Source organism: Narcine bancroftii, chromosome 3, assembly GCF_036971445.1.
Source record: "Narcine bancroftii isolate sNarBan1 chromosome 3, sNarBan1.hap1, whole genome shotgun sequence".
Taxonomy (NCBI): domain Eukaryota; kingdom Metazoa; phylum Chordata; class Chondrichthyes; order Torpediniformes; family Narcinidae; genus Narcine; species Narcine bancroftii.
The window spans coordinates 93,516,395-93,527,263 of NC_091471.1; the positions used below are offsets into that span (position 1 = coordinate 93,516,395).

The 10,869-nt window shown below is 42.6% G+C and overlaps 1 non-coding gene across 1 annotated transcript; it reads left to right on the forward strand.

Annotated features, from left to right (window-relative positions):
* The first annotated feature begins 3,585 nt into the window (after nt 1-3,585).
* Nucleotides 3,586-3,699, forward strand: trnal-caa (transfer RNA leucine (anticodon CAA)). Its single transcript has 2 exons — nt 3,586-3,623; nt 3,654-3,699. It is a non-coding gene; the product is annotated as a tRNA-Leu (tRNA).
* The last annotated feature ends 7,170 nt before the right edge of the window (nt 3,700-10,869 follow it).

Genomic DNA, 10,869 nt, shown 5'->3' on the forward strand with positions numbered 1-10,869 from the left:
TTTATATATGTGTGTGTGTGTGTGTGTGTGTGTGTGTGTGTGTGTATATATATATATAAATATATATATATATACACCAGCTACCTTCTATATACACACACACACACACATATATACTATATACTACATACACACACAGTATACATACTGAGGTCCTCCATCAGCCAGCTCCCCACCATGACTACCAGCCCCCCCACATCTCCATCGGGCACACAAAACTCAAAACGGTCAACCAGTTTACCTATCTCGGCTGCACCATTTCATCAGATGCAAGGATCGACAACGAGATAGACAACAGACTCGCCAAGGCAAATAGCGCCTTTGGAAGACTTCACAAAAGAGTCTGGAAAAACAACCAACTGAAAAACCTCACAAAGATAAGCGTATACAGAGCCGTTGTCATACCCACACTCCTGTTCGGCTCTGAATCATGGGTCCTCTACCGGCATCACCTATGGCTCCTAGAACGCTTCCACCAGCGTTGTCTCCGCTCCGTCCTCAACATTCATTGGAGCGACTTCATCTCCAACATCGAAGTACTCGAGATGGCGGAGGCTGACAGCATCGAATCCACGCTGTTGAAGATCCAACTGCGCTGGGTAGGTCACATCTCCAGAATGGAGGACCGTCGCCTTCCCAAGATCGTGTTATATGGCGAGCTCTCCACTGGCCATCGCGTCAGAGGTGCACCAAAGAAGAGGTACAAGGACTGCCTAAAGAAATCTCTTGGTGCCTGCCACATTGACCACCGCCAGTGGGCTGATATCGCCTCAAACTGTGCATCTTGGCGCCTCACAGATTGGCGGGCAGCAACCTCCTTTGAAGAAGACCGCAGAGCCCACCTCACTGACAAAAGACAAAGGAGGAAAAACCCAACACCCAACCCCAACCAACAAATTTTCCCCTGCAACCGTGTCTGCCTGTCCCGCATCGGACTTGTCAGCCACCAACGAGCCTGCAGCTGACGTGGACATTTACCCCCTCCATAAATCTTCGTCCGCGAAGCCAAGCTAAAGAACACAGTATACACACAACTTCAATAATTGCACTAACCATTTTCTTTCTTTTCTTTGGCTTGGCTTCGCGGACGAAGATTTATGGAGGTGTATGTCCACGTCTGCTGCAGGCTCGTTGGTGACTGACAAGTCCGATGCAGGACAGGCAGGCACGGTTGCAGCGGTTGCAAGGGAAAATTGGTTGAGTGTTGGGTTTTTCCTCCTTTGTCTTTTGTCAGTGTGGTGGGCTCTGCGGTCTTCTACAAAGGAGGTTGCTGCCCGCCAAACTGTGAGACGCCAAGATGCACGGTTGGAGGCGAGATCAGCCCACTGGCGGTGGTCAATGTGGCAGGCACCAAGAGATTTCTTGAAGCAGTCCTGGTACCTCTTCTTTGGTGCACCTCTGTCTCGGTGGCCAGTGGAGAGCTCACCATATAAAATCTAGTAACTGCTGACATTAGACTCCTCATTTCTGTCCCACCATTCAATATGATCATGGTTGATCTGCCCAAGCCTTATTTGTGCACAAGGGATCAAGACTACAACAAACCACAAGTAAACCTTGTGAGCGAAGGACAATGACGCCTCCCTTCCAGAAAGACTGAATATCTTTTTAAAATATTTTATTAATGTTTTTAAAACCACAATTATAATAATTAAAAATAAATTGAAAAGACAATACATATTTGGTGTATATAACCCATATCCCTCCCCCAAGCCCCAATAAAAAGAAAGGAGAAAAAATAACATAATTTACACAATAAATATCATTTCATTTTGAAAATATGGAACCCATACTTACAATATATTGGTTTGAAAGTTTGGTAGCTCTCAATAACTCGCTACGGTGGTAACTTTCAGCTCCACAGTGATTGATTTGAAGTTATATTTGTATTTTTGTCATTCTTTTTCTTTTTTCTTTAGACACACTAAACATCTATGGACAGTTTGAAGAGAACAAACAATAGGACGATGCTAAAGAAAGTTCCACATCTCCCTGATGAACAGGCTCCCTGCATAGCTGTGGTTGAGATGAATTCTTGAAAACCCTATTCAAGGTGAACCCACACAAGGCGACGGGACCAGACAACATACCTGGTCAGATACTAAAGGACTGCACAGACCAATTGTTATGTCTGATTGTAAGTCTGCGTATTTTGCACCGAGGACAGGAGAATGCTATTTCGTGAGTTGTACTTGTTCAATCAGATGACAATAAACTTGACTTGACCCAACTTTTAAAAAGTATCTATTTCTTCGGAATACCCCTAATACCTGGGGTTGAGAATTCCAGAGATTCACCACATTTTGCCAGAAGAAATTGTGGAGCAACTCAGTTTTCAATTACAGATTCATCATTTTTTTTCAGTCTACTTTGGACATTTTTAACTATTTTAAAAAGTTATCAGTATTTTTAAGTGTTCAGAACAGACAAGGCCTGTGGTACATTTATACTGGCTCTTTTCAAGAGTAATTCCAAAAGTACTGTAGTTTCACTGCCTTTTATTCATTTCCTCTTCACTCCAGCCACACCACATTGTTTTCAGCATCAAACTTTGCCCTAATTTTGCCATATAAATTACACATATTTTATCAGGAAGGCAATGGAGAACTTTTTTAAAATCACATTTTTCCTACACTAAATTTTCTGCCTAGTGCTTTAGTCTCGATTGAAATGCCAACAGGTTGCTGCATGAATGACTATTTCCAGCATTTTCAGTTTTTAATTTATATCTCCCATACACTTGGGATCTTGCTTTTGTACTGTTGGGTGTGGAATTGTGGCAGTGTGTGGCTGCTTTTCTTGATTGGCACTTGTTTTATTAATTTTGGTCAATTTTAGGTTTCTCAAAAAAGCTGGAGTCACAGCCCCACATCAACCTGGTAAAACAAAAGCCGTGTATCTTTATCTTTACTATATAAAGTTGCATTGATTCCCCTGCTAAGTTGTGTTTTAAATTCAACCACGGTATCTGCAGACATTCTGTTTCACTTCTTTCCTTAATTATTTTATCTGCAGTTTCAGAAACTACGTTTGTTTCAGTTCCACTGGATTGAAGAAATAAAGTAGCTGCAAATAGTTTGAAAGGGATTGAGTCCACTAACATAATACACAAATAACTAAATTAAATCTCACAGTAAACAAAATGCAACTGCTTTAAATCTTATGGGACCTGAAACATTAACAATTCCCCTTCCCCCAGATGGCGGCTGCAGCACTTCCTACTTTGCAAAGGATACTTTTGTGAGCATGCGCGCAACTCCTCGATCGACGTGGACGCTCAGAAGAAGCGCGAGGCTGATCTCAGCGTTGGAAACAAAGATCATGGCGACAACGCGGCGCCTCCGTCAAGGAGCATGCGCGTGACGTTTCACTCCCGCAGCTCCCCTTGTTCGATCCGAGATAATACCGAGGAACAGAGTTGGCAGCGGAAAATTCCCGAAATAGATGGAGCTAAGATGCGATAATAATGTTTCTCGAGACGCTGGAAATCATTGAGAACCGTTTTAGAAAAAAAGAGCTCTCACGCATGCTGACGCGTGGCAGGTTCACCGGTTTTAGAGCTCGCTGCCGCGTCGCCTGTCAGCTGTCAGGATGGCCGAGTGGTCTAAGGCGCCAGACTCAAGGACGCGGTCCTTCCCTGAACGGGGCGGGTGTTCTGGTCTCCGACTGGAGGCGTGGGTTCGAATCCCACTTCTGACACGAACCTTTTGTCTCCCTTCTCCTCCTTACTCCCAACGGAAATAATTAAGATTATTTTCTGTGCTTTACCCTCAGCCAACTTTCATTTAGCAAGTGAAAATCAAAACCCGCAGGGGCTGGAAATCTGAAATAGAAACATAAAATACTCAGCAGCTTAGGCTGCACCTGAGGGAAAAGGTCTTTAGGCAAAGGCTCTTAGACTTGAAATGTTGACTCTGCTTCTCCTCTGACCGACTGAGTCTTTCCAGCATTTCTTTTTTGTTTGATTTCAATTTGTGAGAGATGGGAAAATTGATCTAAAATTATGAACATGGAAGAAACTAAAATTCATCAGTTAATGGCTGTAACCAGTTCAAACAGGATAAGCTTGGGGCTTAGGATGCAGGAAAGCAGAGTCAGCACGATTAACATAAGAATCTTCTAGTCTTTGTGACAAGACCATAGGACTAAGATAAGGAATGGTAAGGTACAATAGAATGTAGGAAGTTGAGGTAGTCTGGATCAGATAAGGGTCTCCTAGCCCTGGACAGAAGTACCAAGTCATACATTTCTAATTAGCTAACACACAGATTTATACATATGAAATTAGCCAACCCTAGATAGAATGAGTCAACTCTGCATATCAAGAGACTGTAGCCCAGAAAATCAGGAAGGTGTGAATAAGGACAATGACATGATGGGGCACCCACAGGATACCCCCTGGTCCTCCAAGTGTACTGAAACTGCACGTAGGCAGGAAGGATTACCTATGCCAAACCCATCCAGGGGGCAGAAGAATGTAAGGGGGAGGGCATTCTGATACTGAAATTGACTGTATAAAAGTTGGGTGAGCCCCAGTATGTGTGTGTATTCCCAGGGTAAGGGGAAGCACCCAACTTTGCATTGTTGTAGTAATAAATGTTCTTTGTTCTCAATTTTTGTCTCGAGCAATTTCTTTAAAGGTACTTTAATTTCTAACAAATGGGGGCTCGTCCGTGTTCACACTCCCTCCACTGACAGAGTACCCCGACGACGAGAGTAGGTGCACCCCGGCTGATTCAGCTGGACTCACGGGCGACGGGTGGCTGGTCAGTGGAAGAAGCGAGTGATATCCGAGAAGAGGCATTGAGAACAAACGACGGAAGGAAGCGCACTAGAGCAGTACTACTAGAACTCGGTAAGAGTATTTTACTTGTTTATAAGCATGGGAATAATGGGTAGCAAGGAGGAGAGTCCTGGTACAGGATGTGAACACCAGATAGCTACGTACAGCCCGCTTGGGTTGATGTTATCTGAGTGGGGCACAGGAAAGACCCGTGGTAAAGAGAAACTGACGATGGTCAGGTATTGTTGTATTGAATGGGTTAAATACCCGGTTAAAGGGAGCTCCGTGTACTGGCCAAAATTCGGATCCGAGGATGAATGGATGTGTAAAGCTTTGAACCTATGGCTCTATCAAAACCAGAAAGACAATGTTGAGAGCAGGGAATATGCAGCCTGCTGGCTCAAGGGATCCATTGAACAGCTGGTTTTGAATGAGAAAGAATTCAGGGATAAGAGAGAGGAGGAACCTTTTGTCCCTGAATCACAGGGTTGGGATGTGTTACATTCCCTCCCTCCACCCTATGTTCCTCCTATGCCGGCTCCTATCTTTCCTTCCCCTCCTATGACCTACCCTTCTGCACCTTCCCCACCTCCCCCACCACTAGAGAAGAGAGAAGAGAGCAGGAGTGGTATGATAACTTGCTCACAAAGCACTCGATTACCACCTCTGTTGACAGGAGAGAGAGGTAACTTTAATTCAGAACAGCGTGAGACTCTTCAGGAAGAAAGGGCAGAACCCTTTGATTCATTTCCCAGGGAGCAGGAACCCAGACCTAATAAGCCAGAAACCAATTGGATGAGACCACTGCGGGAAGTTCCCATGGGAGAGGGTCTCGGTTTCGTAAATGTGCCCCTGACCAGTACTGAAGTGCGTAACTTTAAGAAAGAACTGACCTCCCTGATAGAAGATCCCCAGGGATGTGCCGAACAGTTAGACCAATTTTTGGGACCAAATATATATACAATATGGGGGTCTCGACATAGAATCCCCAGCAGGGGAACAATTGGTACTAACAGGTTTTGTTACCAACTCAGCCCCAGACATTAGGAAAAAATTACAAAAGACAGAAAATTGGCATGAGCAGGGAATAACCCAGCTTCTACAGATCACACAAAAAGCATTTGTCCAGACATCTGAGGATAAGCAGAAAGCAAAGGCTAACATTTTGATGCAAGCAGTTAAAGTAATAGTAGATGAGTAACATGGAAAAGGCAGGGACTGTGTGCCAGCTCCTAAATGTTGGGAGAAGCGTCGGGAGTGGGAGAGTAGAGACCAGAGATAATTTCATAAATCACGACTTCCCACTTCAGTCACTGACCAATATTGATTAAAATTCATGCTAAAAATTAAATGTCATAAATGATCGTTTTTCAATACTGTAGAATTAGCGAATTTAACTACCAGTTAATTCCAATTTATGAAATAAATTGTATTTAAATGTGATTTTGCACAGGGAGTACCTGAGAGTTGTGATGTTATAACATTTGCAGGGAGAAATGTTTGCGCAAATAGGGTGAGTTCGACACATCTTATTTTAAGTGTATGTAAGATAAAGAAAGGATCTGATGTGTAAAGTGGCTGCATCAGCCAGTTGAAGGGGGAGTGTGCATGTCCCTTTAAGTGCACTGTGGCACTTGAAATTGAGGCTTCAGGCTCTTGTCTTGCAGTTAGAGGTATGGAGTCCTATCAATACATTTAGTACATTTCTTCTACACATTCAGCAGTCAAGGTCCGTGAGTTTAAAGATCACCCACCTCTGGAGAATAAAGATACCTCTGGGGATTCCTATAAGTTTAATCATTCATTTCTCTGGTGCATTTTCCTCCGGAGTGAAATTAATGCCTCAGCACAATTTCTCTGTATTGCCGCTGTTATTTAATTCATGATAACTTTCCCCATTCATCAGGTTTATATTTAAATCCGGTAGTGCGGAAGTTACATTGTAAATAATCATGGAGGTAAACCCTGCGCGACTGGATTCAGCTTAATGGAGAAATAAACCTGCGAACTGGTCTATGGTGGTGTGTGAGTACTGCAATAGGTGGAATATGATTTAAATTGGTGGCATCGTTCAGAACAATTGGGCGCATAGGAATAATAGCATTAATTACTCACAGATCTTGTACCTGATACTATTCACTACGTCCCGGCTTCAGGACTGGGAAATTGGCATGGTACAGAGAAATTGGCATGGCACCAATATTTCTTGATTCACTAATGACTCCACAAGCTCCAGGATTCATGCAGCTAAACTTTAAGTGCAATATTATAGAAACTAGCCGGTACTTAAATGATTGTGTGTGCAATCAACATTGGAAAAATATGAAAGGTAATACAGGTGCTCCCCTACTTATGATTTTACGATGACACAATAGCATGACTGTCATTTACTTTCATATAATGTGTTAAAGCTCATCACAAGCATCATTGATTTCCTCGTTGGTTAATCACATTTTCGGAAAGCTTACAGGGACTGTTGGGAGAGAGCAAGGTAGTGGGATCAGTATGAGGACTGATACAGTGCTGTCAATGTTAGACAAGGTACGTCTCCAATTAAGATTTTTTTTCAACTTATGCTGGGTCTGCTGGAACGCAACCCTATCGTAAATTGAGGAGCACCTGTGATGTTCTTCTATCTAAAGCCAGCTTTAGATAAACTCTTATCATTCTGACAAATCCAGGTCTAAGTCTAATTTTCCTCCAGCCTTTGAGCAAGCGCTTCCACTGCTGCATCTTACTGATCACCTCCTCACCAATGAATCAGAAGACCATGGTGTATGGCACTCACTGCACAAGCAGTCTGAAAATGTGTTCAAGCCTGTTCAACTTCATTTTACAAAATCAACAATCGGTTCCAGGCTCCCCAATGCTCTCTGTGGAGAGAAAATTGCCAGATTTTTACCCTTTTAATGCCCTTGGTTATGTTTGCCTCTTCTCAAAGATTACATGGCTGCACAGAGGAGCAAGGCTGAAAGTGCCTTGAAGTAATCTGACCTTTAGTCAGAAAATGCATGGGCTCTTGTCTCACTTTGGGTAGTGCAGCGGTTAGTTCAACTATATTACAGTGGCACTGATGAGTACATGGATGTGAGGGGGTTGGAGGGTTATGGGCAGGGAGTAGGTAGGTGGAACTAGTTGAAGTTTCATGTAAATCGGTGCGGACTAGAAGGGCCAATATGGCCTGTTTCAGTACTGTTATTGCTATATGGTTATTATATGGAATATGGTTGTGAGCTGTGGCACAAGGCATTTTACTTAAGGCAGAACTAAAGGTTGAATATGTTTCAAGTTCTCTTGCAGAGGCTCTTGTGCTACAATGTCTGTTATGTACTCTAACAAATTGGAGGGTTGTGCCCCATACAGACAAGCAGCTCCAACTGCATTTTAATAAGGTCTAACATATTCAAAACCCATGCAAATATGGTTTGTGTTTCATTTTACAATTTTTACACTAACACAAAGGAAAGTCAGATTGTTAATCATTTTATTAAAATCTAGTGATTGGTTATATGTAAAAGCATGGCAAGAGGATCAACTAAAACCTGCCTGGGATGGTCCCAAGAGAGAAAGGCTGGACCCACATTCAAAGAATTAAACCAGCTTCTGAACCACAACATCACGACACACAGATTCAACCCTCAACCTGGCGTGCAGTTCCTCATCCATCAGACCTGAAACTTACACTGCGCCGTGACAAAGTGCCGTAATGTTACATTTATTGTCGTATTTTAATGGTTTATACAGTTATTGTTGTATTCTTTATTGCCGTATTTTAATGGGTTTTACATTTATTGTCGTATTTTAATGGTTTATTCAGTTATTGTTGTATTTTATTGCTGTTTTCAATGGGTTTTACATTTATTGTTGTTTATTCAGTTATTGTTGTATTTTATTGCTGTTTTCAATGGGTTTTACATTTATTGTTGTTTATTCAGTTATTGTTGTATTTTATTGCTGTTTTCAATGGGTTTTACTTTTATTGTTGTTTATTCATTTTTTGGAATATTGTTCGTTAAATGGATATGTCACTTCAGTACTTGCTATGTTTTAAGTCCCCCTGGAATAGGGGCAGCAGAGGTTACAATTGTGCTCCTTTAGAATGTAGACAGGGCATAGATTTAATGTATAGTCATAGTGGGATATGGGTTAACAAGGGATTCCAATACGGACCAGGGGAACTGAACAGCTTTAGTGGAGTACATTTAATTTGTATCTTAGCCTACACAGGTATTAAAGACAGGAGTTTTAAAGCGATAGCACAAAGGACATGGTGGGACAAAGACAGACAGAATGGTAGTCAGGATTGTACATGTAGCAGAGAGAGAGAGTTAATACATATGCTAATGTACACAGACAGGCTGCAACTCACAAGTTCAATGATACCCATGCTAATGTTAGCAGACAAGCTGCAACACACAGTTAAATCACAAGAAACAATCCCCCCCCAGCTTGGTCTCTTTTCATCACCCCGTGAAGGGGAGCACCAGTTACCAACAACGTGAGCTGCTTGACACTTTAATATCAGGCTCCAGACAGCCTTCGGAGATCGGTGGCCCTAGGGTTCGGGGCTGAAGAGGACATCAGATACTAGCCACAATTCAACGGAACCGCCTGACTACTGCTATTCGTTCGCTGCTGAAGGCAGCGTCTCTCACAGACTTCGTCAGGACAATGCTTACAAAAGTCGGGTGGTTAAAAGACACTGCTTCAATGTTTCAACGTGAATCTGCCCATGCCCATGTTCAGACGTGGCAACTTCGGACTGATGTGGGATGGACTAGACTCTTTACTGAGAACTGGAGCCTGATACTCGCAACCCTAATAGCAGCTGGACTCGCTACTCTGACCTTCATGGTGCTCCCCTACCTAAAGACTTTACACAGAGATTACAATTCGGTTATTGACCAGCTGGGTAAAACAACACCTTACACTTTACAGCATCAGTAATACTGATCTAAAAGAAAAGTGAGGATGGGGGATCAGTCACACTGACACCAGTAACCAAAGATCAGTAACACTGATCATGGTGAAAGATCAGTATTACTGATCTAAAAGAAAAGTGAGGATTGTGAGAGATGGGAAAATTGATCTAAAATTATGAACATGGAAGAAACTAAAATTCATCAGTTAATGGCTGTAACCAGTACAAACAGGATAAGCTTGGGGGTTAGGATGCAGGAAAGCAGAGTCAGCACGATTAACATAGGAAGCTTCTAGTCTTTGTGACAAGACCATAAGATTAAGATAAGGAGTGGTAAGGAACAATTGAATGTAGGAAGTTGAGGTAGTCTGGATCAGATAAGGGTCTCCTAGCCCTGGACAGAAGTACCAAGTCCTACATATCTAATTAGCTAACCATACACAGATTTATACATATGAAATTAGCCAATCCTAGATAGAATGAGTCAACTCTGCATATCAAGAGACTGTAGCCCCGAGAATCAGGAAGGTGTGAATAAGGACAATGACATGATGGGGCACCCACAGGATACCCCCTGGTCCTCCAAGTGTACTGAAACTGCACGTAGGCAGGAAGGATTGCCTATGCCAAACCCATCCAGGGGGCAGAAGAATGTAAGGGGGAGGGCACTCTGATACTGAAATTGACTGTATAAAAGTTGGGTGAGCCCCAGTATGTGTGTGTATTCCCAGGGTAAGGGGAAGCACCCAACTTTGCATTGTTGTAGTAATAAATGTTCTTTGTTCTCAATTTTTGTCTCGAGCAATTTCTTTAAAGGTACTTTAATTTCTAACAAATTTTATTTAGTGATTGTCTCAGATCAAGGAACTTAGGATGATGTGCACTAAGTGTATGAGGGGAATTAAAATGCTTAAGTGTTTTTCACTATTTAACATGTTGTATGGAAAATATACCTATGTATTAATTCTTTCTTTGGCTTGGCTTCGCGGACGAAGATTTATGGAGGGGGTAAATGTCCACATCAGCTGTAGGCTCGTTTGTGGCTGACAAGTCCGATGTGGGACAGGCAGACGCGGTTGCAGCGGTTGCAGGGGTTGCAGGGGAAAATTGGTTGGTTGGGGTTGGGTGTTGAGTTTTTCCTCCTTTGTCTTTTGTCAGTGAGGTG